This window comes from Salmo trutta, chromosome 2 (assembly GCF_901001165.1).
Source record: "Salmo trutta chromosome 2, fSalTru1.1, whole genome shotgun sequence".
Classification (NCBI taxonomy): domain Eukaryota; kingdom Metazoa; phylum Chordata; class Actinopteri; order Salmoniformes; family Salmonidae; genus Salmo; species Salmo trutta.
In genome coordinates, this window is record NC_042958.1 from 31,653,934 (window position 1) to 31,667,938 (window position 14,005).

The following is a 14,005-nucleotide window of genomic DNA, read 5'->3' on the forward strand; positions in this document are numbered from 1 at the left end:
TATGGGACCCCCAATCACGGCCGGTTTTGATACAGCCTGAAATCTAACCAGGGTCTGTAGTGACAACTCTAGCACTGAGATGCAGTGCCTTAGAGCACTGCACCACTCGGGAGCCAATAAGTTGGAGATGGATTCATGCAAATATAATTTCCAGAAATGCCAGTTCAGCTTTCATTTGTGTTTCTTATGGTTTCCTTTTTACTGATGTGATTACTCTTGGGGAGATTAACTGCAGATAGATGGGTGGAGAGTTGGTCCATCCCCTGCCACTAGTCTGGATACTTTTTCTGGATTTAAGGCCTGTAGTGATAGTACATGAATACTGACACTAGAGGTCAGGTCTTGCCTAAATAGAGCAGATAATCAGTGCCTCTTTATGACACACATCTCCTGTGTTTGACTGTGTCCATGTGTGAGAGCAAGGCGAAATGGTTAAGAACCGTAAGAATTAATTACAGTGGATTCGGAAAGTATTCAGACCTCGTGACTAACATTTTGTTATGCCCTTTTTTTTTTTTTACTGATCAATCTACACACAATACTCAATGACAAAACAAAAACAGGTGTTTAGAAATGTTTGTTAATGTATTGAAAATACAGAAATACCTTATTCACATAAGTATTCAGACCCTTTGCTATGCGACTTGAAATTGATCTCATCCTTGAGATGTTTGAACAACTTGATGGGAGTCCACCTGTGGTAAATTCAATTGATTGGACATGACTTGGATAGGCACACACCTGTCCATATAAGGTCCCACATTTGACAGTGCATGTCGGAGCAGAAACCAAGGCATGAGGTCAAAGGAATTGTCCATAGAGCTCCGAGACAGGATTGTGTCGACGCACAGATCTGGGGAAGGGTACCAAAAAATGGCTGCAGCATTGAAGTTCCCCAAAAACACAATGGCCTCCATTATTCTTAAATGGTAGAAGTTTGTAGCCACCAAGACTCTTCCCAGAGCTGGCCGACCGGCCAAACTGAGCAATCAGGGGGGAAAAGGGCTTTGGTCAGGGAAGTGACCAAGAACCGGATGGTGACTCTCACAGAGCTCCAGAGTTCCTCTGTGGAATAGGGAGAACCTTCCAGAAGGACAACCATCTCTGCAGCACTCCACCAATCCGGCCTTTATGGTAGAGTGGACAGAAGGAAGCCACTACTCAGTACATGACAGCCCTCTTGGAGTTTGCCAAAAAGCACCTAATGACTCTCAGACCATGAGAAACAAGATTCTGTAGTCTGATGAAACCGAGATGAAACTCTTTGGGCTGAATGCCAAACGGCATGTCTGGAGGAAACCTGGCACCATCCCTATGGTGGAGCATGGTGGTGGCAGCATCATTCTCTGGGGATATTTTTTAGCTGCAGGGTCTGGGAGACTAGTCAGGATCAAGGGAAAGATGAACGGAGCAAAGTACAGAGAGATCCTTGAAAACTTGTTCCAGCGCGCTCAAGACTGCAGACTGGGGCGACGGTTCACCTTCCAACAGGACAACGACCCGAAGCACACAGCCAAAACAATGCACGAGTGGCTTCGGGACAAGTGGCTTCGGGACAAGAATGTTCTTGAGTGGCCCAGCTAGAGCCCAGCTAAATCTCTGGAAAGACCTGAAAATAGCTGTGCAGCAACGCTCCCCCTCCAACCTGACAGAGCTTGAGTTTCTGCAGAGAAGAATGGGAGAAAATTGCAGCGTCATACCCAAGAAGACTTGAGGGTATAATCGTTTACAAAGGTGCTACAACAAAGAACTGAGTAAAGGGTCTGAATACTTATGTAAATGTGATATTTAAAAACATTTATTTTATTACTTGCAAAAATGTAAAAAAACCTGTGTGTAGATTGATGATGAAAAAAACAAACAATTTAATACATTTTAGAATAAGGCTGTAACGTAACCAAATGTGGAAAAAGTCAACGGGTCTGAATAGTTTCCGAATGCACTATCAATGTAGAAAACAAATATGTTTTTGCATTTTTAGAAAGAAAAGTTTAATTTTGTGGCGTACATACACCCACACAGGAGCGCGAAATGTGTTGCAATGGCATCATTTCGGGGTGATTTATAAAGTTGTGGCAAGGTTGGACAACCAGAAGAAGAAGTCTTAAACCTCTCTCAAACAACCAAAATATGTCTTTCCTTGTTGTCTTGATCTCATTGTGAAAAAGATGTCTTTACCTGGTTGTAGCAGAGACCAGTTGGTTGGAATCTGGTCATATGTCTTCTCAACTAGAAAACCCATTTGCAACCAGAAAATGACATTATGTGCCAAATTGTGTCTGCTGTGTATTTATTGCGTATAAATGAGATCATATGTTTAGATATCCAATAGTTATGGTATTGGAGTTCAATTAAATAAGGCCCTGTGCCTGTGTGCACAAAAGAAGGCTTATCTGCGAAGAGAACGATTTTAGGTTTATCAGATAACTAATATGTTGGTTTTCCATCTGATATTTACATGTAATTTGATGTCTGCAACAGTTAGAATTAGAAGTTATGTGTTTTACTCGCTGCAAGTAGGTCTACTATGGGACTGACCATTTCCATGTTTGCCATAAGCATAAAAAACATTTAAACCCCTTAACCGTTTTGCCTCCGTACTGGGATAGAACAATACAATCTGGAACATTTCTATCAAGGTGGTGTGTTTGGGAATAGGCCTGATGGTTGTGACTATCTATGTTTAAAACGTACATTCTATGGATCTGTTTCGATGTGTGTGTGTTTTGAAATGCTTCTGTGAATGCCTTATATGCATATATTGCCGGTTTGCGAATTTAATTGAACTTTATTCTTCTCTCTGAATGTCAGTGCTTATATACATGTTTAGTTTATGTCCCTGCACATCTGTTTTAGGTAGGATGAAGAATGTAAATTCACTGGGTTAGGTCTCATTGTCTGAACGGGATATTAAGGCCAGAGGATGGATATTTGGCCGTTGTAGCAGCAGTCCCTATGTGTACATTCTACCCACAATGTAATTCTTCCATGGGTCTGGAATAAAAGAGTGGCTTTGATTTGGATTATGGTTGAGCTGTGTTTTATGTGCAGTGCGGCCAGCCCCGGTCCACACATGAGGGAAGGAGGCCTGCTTAACAGGGTATCCAGTTTTAGGATCAAGGAGACGGGTTCTTGGCCTGTCCTCATGTTTTTAACTCTTTGCCCGTAGCTGTGTGTATTATTGACTTGTGACGTTTGAGGACGAGGAGGCATTGAACTGGTTCCACAGAAGTGGGAGAACTCAGAAGGGCCCCTCATAGGAAATAGTTTCTGTAGCCTTATTGTTGGTCTGGTGCTCTGCCTCTGCAAAAGTTAACAATACAATGTGAAAGGGATGACCCTTTCTGCTTTACTTCCGCATCCACACCCATACTGTTTTGAATGTGCGTCAAGATTATATCGTCAAGATTATATCATCATTTGAGTTTTGATTTGCACCTTACACCAGATAATTAATGCAGAACATTCCCGTATGTTGTTATATTGTAAGTGGCAAGCTGTGGCACACAAATTGTCCTGGACAAACCTTGTATCTACAGTAAATTGCAGTTATTTTCTATTCATTTCAATGTTTCATGACTCTAGGGCCAATCAAAGTAATTTAAGTCTTGAAGAAGTTTTTCATATCGTTAGTGTCCTGAAAAAATGTTTAAACGATTGTGCCCCATCCTTTGCCAGAGACTGAGATTGCTTCTGAGGTTTCTTCTCAGGCTGATTTTGGGTCAGTCAAAGATGACCTGGACCCAAAGCGAGCAGGATGATCTTCCCAAGCCATGTGGCCTTCTTGGCCCAGCTCAGCTCCAAACCTCCATACCTTATTGGTTAGTGCTATCAGGGATCCTTCGGACTTTCCTACCCTAACCTTAACCCTTACCTTAATCATTTAAAATTTCAACTTCAGTGGGGTAACAAGCATCCCGGATAGCAAGGACCATACATTATTGTTTAGATACTGTCACCATATCTAGTCACAGCTGCCAAAGTATTCAGTGCCAAATGACCAGACAACCAGACTTACTTAAAGGGATTAACTTTTTTGAAGTTTCAGCTTTTGACTTACATAGGGCTATTGACGTTTCATCCAAACTGTTTTTAGGTTTGCTAGCTAGTTACTTACAGTGGTTCTTCCTTTAAAAGTTGCGTCATACAGCAGCACAGCTTGCGAGATGCTGCAGAATGGTATGGCACGTTGGAGTGCATGACATCACTGTATTTACTGTCAGCCATTGTTGCCATTAATGCTAGTTCGACCACCAGAGGGCATATTTGAGAAGCTAAGTTATTGAAATGACATGGAGCTGTAAAAAGGAAAGGGGGGGATACGTGGTCAGTTGTACAACTGAACGCATTCAACTGAAATGTGTCATCCGCATCTAACCCAAGCCCTCTGAATCAGAGAGGTGCGGGGGGCTGCCATAATCGACATCCATGCCGGCCTAAGAGTCTGTTTACTGTAGCTGTTTTAGTATAATTTACTTATTGGCATAAAGGCCTACTTCAATATACAGCATATAAATCATTCATTAATTTGTGCATGTTATCACACAGAATAAAAGTCATCCATGTCTTTAAATACAGTCAAGCATTTTAGTTATAAAACAAAATAACAAAGGGAGCCTTGAATAATTAAACAATTAATAAACTGCTAAAGCGATTCAATTCACGAATGCATTTGACTGTTTTTAATATTGTCTGTACTAAAGACTTTAAAACAGACTATATGGGATTGTAAATTATTATTGTATTTGTTGTGCTGTCTATACTGTTATAAATGTTGCTTAATTAAACTGATTAATTTTATGGTGTTTCTATTCCAAGAACAACAAAAATGCATTTTACAGTAGCTTATGTATGCCTCAGGGTTTCCGTTAGTAAAATATGGCACTGTACAATGTGACCAGTCGGGAGTAGGCCTAGGCTACTATGCGACTGACGAGCAAAATAATCCTAACATTTCCACACTCTAATTGTAGGCTGACCAATACCCAAACAGAGATTCAGTGAAAATAAAAATCTGTTTCATTTATCAAGACCAGTCCCCATGTTTGTCTCAAAGCAGTGCGAAACGGAGCTGAAATAGTTGACCACATGCGGATAGGCAATTGCTTCAAATCTTATAACAATTGGATGACTTTGGGTGTTTCAGTAAGTAACAATTTGTTGCCTTCAATTGCATTAGCCTACTTTATTCCAATATTTCTGTCATTCAGTGATATTTATTCCCACAGTAATGTGTTATTGATCCATCCAGATGTGGTTAGATAACAGTGCATGTTAGTGGGCTATGTAAAGAGATGGGTGAACTGACATGCCTCGCAAACATCCATTAATACATTTAAATACCCTAAATTCGGCAAGAGTCTATTGTCCTGCTGATAGTCCGTCAAGGGTGGATGGCTTATTTGGTATTCCAATTCATTGGAAAGGCTGCTAAACCATTTACACTTGGCCGACAGCATTGTTGAGTACTTACAGTACAGTGCACTTTCACTCCATTCTCTGCCTGGCTCTCAATGCAACCAGATTATTCTTTCTATTGTTGTTATCTGTTCGTTAACAATCCACAAGATAATGTAATAAATAAAACCCATACATTAAATAGCTCAGGTCTTGAAAATATGTGAAACCTTATTTTATCTGTGCTTAGTAGTTGAGGCTTCATGGCTTCGCCATCAATTTGTGAATTTAGCAAACATCACTTGTGTATATTCAGTCAACACATACAGAACAGTGCCTTCGAAAAGTATTCAGACCCCTAGACTTTTTCCACATTGTCTAAGGTTACAGCCTAATTCTAAAATTGATTAAATAGTTTTTTCCCCGTATCAATCTATACACAATACCCCATAATGACAAAATATATATTTTTTTTTTGAAATGTTTGCTAATTTATTAAAATAAAAACTGAAATATGATATTTACATAAGTATTCAGACCCTTTACTCAGTACTTTGTAGAATCCCCTAATGCAGCAATTACAGCCCTGAGTATTCTTGGGTATGAAAGTACAAGCTTGGCACACCTTTACATGGGGAGTTTCTCCTATTCTTCTCTGCAGATCCTCTCAAGCTCTGTCAGGTTTGATGGGGAGCGCTGCTGCACAGCTATTTTCAGGTCTCTCCAGAGATGTTCGATTGGGTTCAAGTCCGGGCTCTGGCTGGGCCACTCAAGGGCATTCACAGACTTGTCCCAAAGCCACTCCTGCATTGTCTTGGCTGTGTGCTTAGGGTCGTTGTCCTGTTGGAAGGTGAACCTTCGCCCCAGTCTGAGGTTCTGAGCTATCTGGAGCAGGTTTTCATAAAAAATCTCTCTGCACTTTGCTCCAATCATCTTTGCCTCGATCCGGACTAGTCTCCCAGTCCCTGCCACTGAAGAAATCCCCACAGCATGATGCTGCCACCACCATGCTTCACCATAGGGAGGGTGCCAGGTTTCGTCCAGATGTGACGCTTGGCATTCAGGCTAAAGGGTTGAATGTTGGTTTCATCAGACCAGATAATCTTGATTCTCATGGTCTGAGAACTCCAAGCAGTCTGTCATGAGTCCCCCTCAGATGATCCCGCAGGTAAAGAAGCCAGATGTGGAGGTCCTGGGATGGCGTAGTTACACGTGGTCTGTGGTTGTGAGGCTGGTTGGACATACTGCCAAATACTCTTAACAACATTTAAAGCGGATTATGGTAAGAAAATTAACATTCAATTCTCTGGCAACACCTCTGGTAGACATTCCTCCAGTCAGCATGCCAATTGCAAGCTCCTTCAAAACTTGTGACAACTGTGGCATTGTGTTATGTGACAACTGCATATTTTAGATTGGCCTTTTATTGTCCCCAGCACAAGGTGCACCTGCGTAATGATCATGCTGTTTAATCAGCTTCTTGATATGCCACACCTGTCAGGTGGATGGATTATCTTGGCAATGGATAAATGCTCACAAACAGTGATACAAACAAATTTGTGCACAAGACAAATAAGCTTTTTGTATGTATGGAACATTTCAGAGTTCTTTTATTTCAGTATATATATGTGACCCGTTTCAGGAAACCAGGCATAATTTGCGGGTCACTATACGGAAGCCATTTGAACGTAATCTTTTTTTATTTATTAAAATGCATTTTTTTGGCAGAAATGCCTTCTGTAAAATGTTCATGTTCCTTAATAACAACCTTGTATGTCATCTGTAAATATGAATACAATTCAGAAAGTATTCAGACCACTTGACTTTTCACATTTTGTTACATTACAGCCTTATTTCTAAAATTGATTAAATAAATAAAAATCCTCAGTAATCTACAGGCAATACTCAATAATGACAAAAATCCTCAACATTCTACATGCAATACCCCATTAGACTCTTCCTAGAGCTGGCTGCCAGGCCAAATTGCGCAATCTGGGGACAGGGCCTTGGTCAGGGCTGTGACCAAGAACCCGATGGTCACTCTGATAGATCTCTAAAATTTCTCTGTGGCATGTCTGGAGGAAACCTGGCACCATCCTTATGGTGAAGCATGCTTCGAAGTTAGCTGCTTAGCGATGACGAAGCATGCCTCGGAGCTCCGGTATCAAACGTAACATCACTACTGAAAACCATCCAACACACTCTAGATGTGTTAGATTATTGACCAATCACATTGCGGATCCAAAGTCTTCTTGCGTCTATGCCATGGCCCCACACCCTGGCCATCAACTGACAGCCTGGAGTGAGCCTCAACTGGAGGAATACCAAACAAGAAATAAGTTACATTTTCTCTATCTGGACGAGGTGACCATTTGAGGCTAATGCTGAGTGGAAATGACAACATTTTAGCCCTGATTTATAAAACATACAATGCAAAATATAATCTCAGACAAGTTTTCAAGAAGATAGTCTAGTTAGGCAAATTTGTTCTATTATCATATTTCCCAGCATGCTCTACTGCAGGTGTGTGTATATATGCATGTGTATATATATACGTTTTTAACTCAATCTTATGCTACAGAAAGATAAATATCAAACACAGCAAAAAAAGAAACCCCTTTTTAAGGACCCTCTCGTTCAAAGATAATTTGTAAAAATCCAAATAACGTCACAGATCTTAATTGTAAAGGGTTTAAACACTGTTTCCCATGCTTGTTCAATGAACCATAAACAATTAATGAACATGCACTTGTGGAACGGTCGTTAAGACACTAACAGCTTACAGACGGTAGGCCATTGTCACAGTTATGAAAACTTAGGACACTATAGAGGCCTTTCTACTGACTCTGAAAAACACAAAAAAAGAAAGATGCCCAGGGTCCTGCTCATCTGCGTGAATGTGCCTTGGGCATGCTGCCAGGAGGCATGAGGACTGCAGATGTGGCCAGGGCAATAAATTGCAATGTCTGTACTGTGAGATGCCTAAGACAGTGCTACAGGGAGACAGGACGGGCAGCTGATCGTCCTCGCAGTGGCAGACCACATGTAACAACACCTGCACAGGATTGTTACCTCCGAACATCACACCTGCGAGACAGGTACAGGATGGCAACAACAACTGCCCAAGTTACACCAGGAACGCACAATCTCTCCATCAGTGCTCAGACTGTCCGCAATAGTCTGAGAGAAGCTGTACTGAGGGCTTGTAGGCCTGTTGTAAGGCAGGTCCTCACCATACATCACCGGCAACAACGTCGCCTATGGGCACAAACCCACCGTCACTGGATCAAACAGGACTGGCAAAAGTGCTCTCACTGAGGAGTCGCGGTTTTGTCTCACCAGGGGTGATGGTCGGATTCGCATTTATCGTCGAAGGAATGAGCATTACACCGAGGCCTGAACTCTGGAGCGGGATTGATTTGGAGGTGGAGGGTCCGTCATCGTCTGGGGCGGTGTGTCACAGCATCATCGGACTGAGCTTGTTGTCATTGCAAGCAATCTCAATGCTGTGCATTATGGGGAAGACATCCTCCTCCCTCCTGTGGTACCCTTCCTGCAGGCTCATCCTGACATGACCCTCCAGCATGACAATGCCACCAGCCATACTGCTTGTTCTGTGCGTGATTTCCTGCAAGACAGAAATGTCAGTGTTCTGCCATGGCCAGCGACGAGCCTGGATCTCAATCCCATTGAGCACGTCTGGGACCTGTTGGATCGGAGTGTGATGTCTAGGGCCATTCCCCCCAGAAATGTCCGGGAACTTGCAGGTGCCTTGGTGGAAGAGTGGGGTAACCTCTCACAGCAAGAACTGGCAAATCTGGTGCAGTCCATGAGGAGGAGATGCACTGTAGTACTTAATGCAGCTGGTGGCCACACCAGATACTGACTGTTACTTTGATTTTGACCCCCCCTTTGTTCAGGGACACATTATTCCATTTCTGTTAGTCACATGTCTGTGGAACTTGTTGAGTTTGTCTGTTGTTGAATCTTATGTTCATACAAATATGTACACATGTTAAGTTTGCTGAAAATAAATGCAGTTGACAGTGAGTTTTTTTTTTTGCTGAGTTTATATTTATCTAAACTATTCCAAACAGTTACATTTTTTGCACCCATTACTGAAATGGTTGTTCTAGTTTAAATGGGTTAGGTAGTCTCACAATGTTACTAAATCTGGCAATCATTCTGAATGCAGGTTGACCGGTGAATACAAATTCTAACTGTTGGATATCCTAATACTATCCAATTGGCAGCAGATTTTCATGTGAATTATGTGATTATTAAGGATAAGTGCGAGAATATTTGTATTTGTCAAATGGCAATCAAGCATTAACTGCATGGTTTCCAGAGCCATATCATTGTGTGACTCTTAGTTTACTTTAATATTGTCACGGTTGTCGTAAGGAGAGGACCAAAATGCAGCAGGGAAGTGTATACTCATCTTCTTTATTACAGACAAAGAAGGAAAAAACAAAATAAACACGTATACAAAAACACAAACGGACTAGACAGTCTTGTCATGCACACACAGCAAAACAAGAAACAATCTCCCACAAACACTAAACCAAACACATACCCATATATAGGACTCTCAGAGGCAACTAGAAAACACCTGCCTCCAATTGAGAGTCCAACCCCAATTAACTAGACATAGATATACAACTAACCAGAAAGAACATAACCCGGAACTAACTAACCAAACACCCTACTAAATAAACCACCACCCCGAACCACATAAACAAAATACCCTCTGCCACGTCCTGACCAAACTACAATTACAAATAATCCCTAATACTGGTCAGGACGTGACAAATATGATGATTATTATATCAATATTTGCACATTAAGGTGTTTCCATCACCATTCCTCGCATAATTCATTTTACCAACATTAAAAGATCTCATAATGTTGAACTAACAAATTATCTGTCAGCATTTATAAAATTGTAGCTGCCATGATTTGTTTTAATACGGTATGAATTTACTCACATAAACACTGGATGGAAACATGATTAGTGGCTGGATTACAATATTAATTAAACTTCATGTGTAATGTGACTTGTGGGTAGGGTTGCAAAGTTCTGGAAATTTTTCCACATTTCCCAGGATTTCCAGAAATTACATTTGGAAACTTCCAGTAAATAGGAGGGAATAAGCAGGACATCTGGAAACCTTCTATCAGGATTTCTGGGAATTTTGGGAACGTTAATGGAATTGTGCAACCCTACAGTTTAAGGCTAAAAAGAGGCCTCAAAATAAATCACGAGATATGTACTGTCATAAAGAGATTCATTTTAATGATAACATTTGCCTGGTGATAGCCACAGGACTGAAAATGTACATGTTGAACAACCATATCTCTGTCACTAACAAATACAAACATGGTAGTAACTTGGCACACCAGGATATTATATTGGAGGCATGGCTTAGTGGGGACGTGGCTTTAAGTTAGTTATTTTTGGCCACCTGTGAGTGGAAGTGTTGTACTAGTTTAACTGGTCTATGGTAGAGGTCATTTCTTTTGAGTAAATGGCTACCATATCCAACCACAGTCTGTTCTCTTGTATCTCTTGTACAACATTGTTTGGGTTGGTTTCCCTGGACTGAATATCTGACAAGTTTGAAATCTTTCATGAAGAATATTTTGCATGTACAGTATTTGTTTCATATGACACAAGGTAGGACTTTGGCTCATGTCGATAGTGTTAAAAAAATCTAAAGAAATCATCCCTAATAACACATTTGTGTGTCAAAAAATTACACATTTTCTAAGAGTGTAGGAGGATATGTAATTGGCCGTTTGGTTTTCAACCTCACATGGAGGGATTTTCGCATCACGCACAGATAATTCATTTCTTAATAAGATTAAACTTGTCATTCGATTTTTCTATAGTCTATTGATAGGCCTATTGTTGGTTCTCTGTCATTATTAGACCCCGGCTACCTTATGTTTTTAGGCTATTCAAACAACTTTTGGAGATGGATCTCTGTTAGATTCATTGTTTGATTGGGAGAAAGCCATGCATAAAACAATGAAAGTGTAGCCTATAGCCCAAAGTCATTTTCATAGCCTAACGAATGGAGAGCGATGGGAATATAGGCAAAGTTTTTTTTTAAAACAGCTAGACACAAAATAGGTAAGGAGTGTCCGTTATTAAATAAATTAATAGGTTCAGGCTACAGCCTAAGGCTCATGCATCTGGCAGATGGAGAGAAATATATATTTTTTTAAATCAGAGGTTTGAATAATATTATTCACAGCTGTAAAGGCAGTTAAAGGTGCTTCCAGCAGCATACCACCCTGCATACCACTGCTGGCTTGCTTCTGAAGCTAAGCAGGGTTGGTCCTGGTCAGTCCCTGGATGGGAGACCAGATGCTGCTGGAAGTGGTGTTGGAGGGCCAGTAGGAGGTACTCTTTCCTCTGGTCTAAAAAATATCCCACTGCCCTGTGTAGGATGCTGTTTTTTGGATGGGATGTTAAACGGTTTTCCTGACTCTCTGAGGTCATTAAAGATCCCATGGCACTTATCGTAAGAGTAGGGGTGTTAGGGGTAGAATTTCACCAGTAATTTACAGAGAAGTCATGATCACAAACACCAGACAATATGTTATCCACTGTCTATTTCATTAAACTATTCCCTTGTTTTTAGAATTTCAGATCCAAGGATGGATACTTGGTTGTGACTGCGGGCAAAGTAATTAGCATGACCACCCACACACACATTGACATCCTCCCAGAGTTCATCAAAGTCTTGTAATTGTTCTAGTTAATCTTTCCTAACAAAGTTTGCTACTAGGGTTAGCAGAATTTAACAAGTATTATTGTATCACTGAACTGTCACCCAGAGTCCTTCCCAATTGACTTGGTATTGACTTTGTATTCCCAGGTGCTGGGCCTGAATCATCTGTCAGAGGAACCCAAGTACAAGAGAAACACACAGAGTGCAGCACCTGCAAGAGCTGCTTCACATCTTCTCCCAGAGGTGATGCCTTGTCCTTCACAGTAAACATAGTCAAAAAATGTCTGAGTCATGGCAAACATGCCATATTCATGTCATCTTCGGTAAGTCTGCAAGTCCTCAGCTTGTCCAGAGAGGCTGTAACAGACGTGGCATACGGAAAGGCAACAAGACACGGAGACCACGCACACAGAGGTTTTCATCTGCCCTCCCTTCCCAGTCGCTTTGTGATGAAAAGCCCTAGTTGGGCCCTGGGCCCAGTTGACTGTAGGCTCTCGAATGGGTCAAGGGGTGTGATGGGATCAGAGGCGTTCAGCGAAGTGGATGCTATCAAACACCACTGGAGGAGGGTGGCTCGTTACGTGACTGTGTCTGAACAGTATGTGAAATACATGCAGCCTATCGTTGCGTCCCACATGGGACATCCTCGTCGCCAGCTGGAATGAAATCATGTCACGCAAAGCAGTTGTCAGCTGCTAGGCCTTATTGGGCAGCAGTGCATTGGTTTTGGGAGCATATTTTTCTTTGTCTGCACAAAATGCAGATTGTTCAAGTGCGTTTGGCAGTGGATGAAGGGGCTCTGCGAGTGTCTATCCCAACATCCATGTGTGTATGCCAATGCATCTGTGTTTGTGCACACATGCTTTTGTGTGTGTGTCTGTGTGTGTGTGTTAGTGAGGGAAAGTCTGCTCGGGGTTGTGGGTAAAGACCAAAAGAGAGAGTGCAAGAGAGAGAGTGTCTTACTCTCTTGCTATCTTAGGATATTCTGTGCTTGGGGCCAAGGCAGGAGGCTAAGCTCAGGGCCTACATATGACCACATATGTCTCACATTTTTGCAGCAGTTGTTGTGTCTCTGGATCAGCTCCAGCTGTGGCCTCCAACTCCTTGAAAGCTTCACTTTGTGGTCCCTTCAAACTACAACCCTCCTTTATTATTCCTTTCCCACTCCCAGGTTCTTGGAAGAGGCGATGGACGTGTGACTGAGGACGTTCGAAAGGACAGGCGTGCCCTGCGGCCCCATCAACAGCATTGAGCAGGTGTTCTCCGAACCATAGGTCAGTCCCCACAGTGCCTTGTTTTAGCATTTATAATGCTTGGACCTAAGCAAGTGTTTAAATACTTCCCTACACATATAGAATATTTTTTCAGTTTAATATGAGACTCATCCCCTCTTTGGTATTGAACATTAATCAATACAGTTAAGTCAATTAAGAACAGATACTTCCTGCTGTGCTCGCCTCTGTCAAGAGGCGAGCACAGCAGGTAGGGCAGGTAGGGCGTCTTTCATTTCATTCCCGTAATGTCCATGGGTTGTGGGTTCTAAACACTTGGATTGATATACACAAAAAGCTTTTGATTGGAAAAGCAAGGATATTCCATCTATTATTATCGCAGATGTAAATTTGGTAGGTGTCAGAAGGAGTGAACATTAACAGGCACTAGCTTGCTGCTTGATATCGCACCACAAAACCAGTTTGAAGTGTCTGATATTATGAGAGATCTTCAAAATGGTTGTATTTCAAATAGTCGTTTCAATGTCTCACATATGGGATAGGACTCACGTAACACTGGCTCTAAGTATCCAATCACACAGCATCTGTTGGAGATAGACAGACAGGTCAAACAGCTTGGTGCTCCCGGGTGGTGCA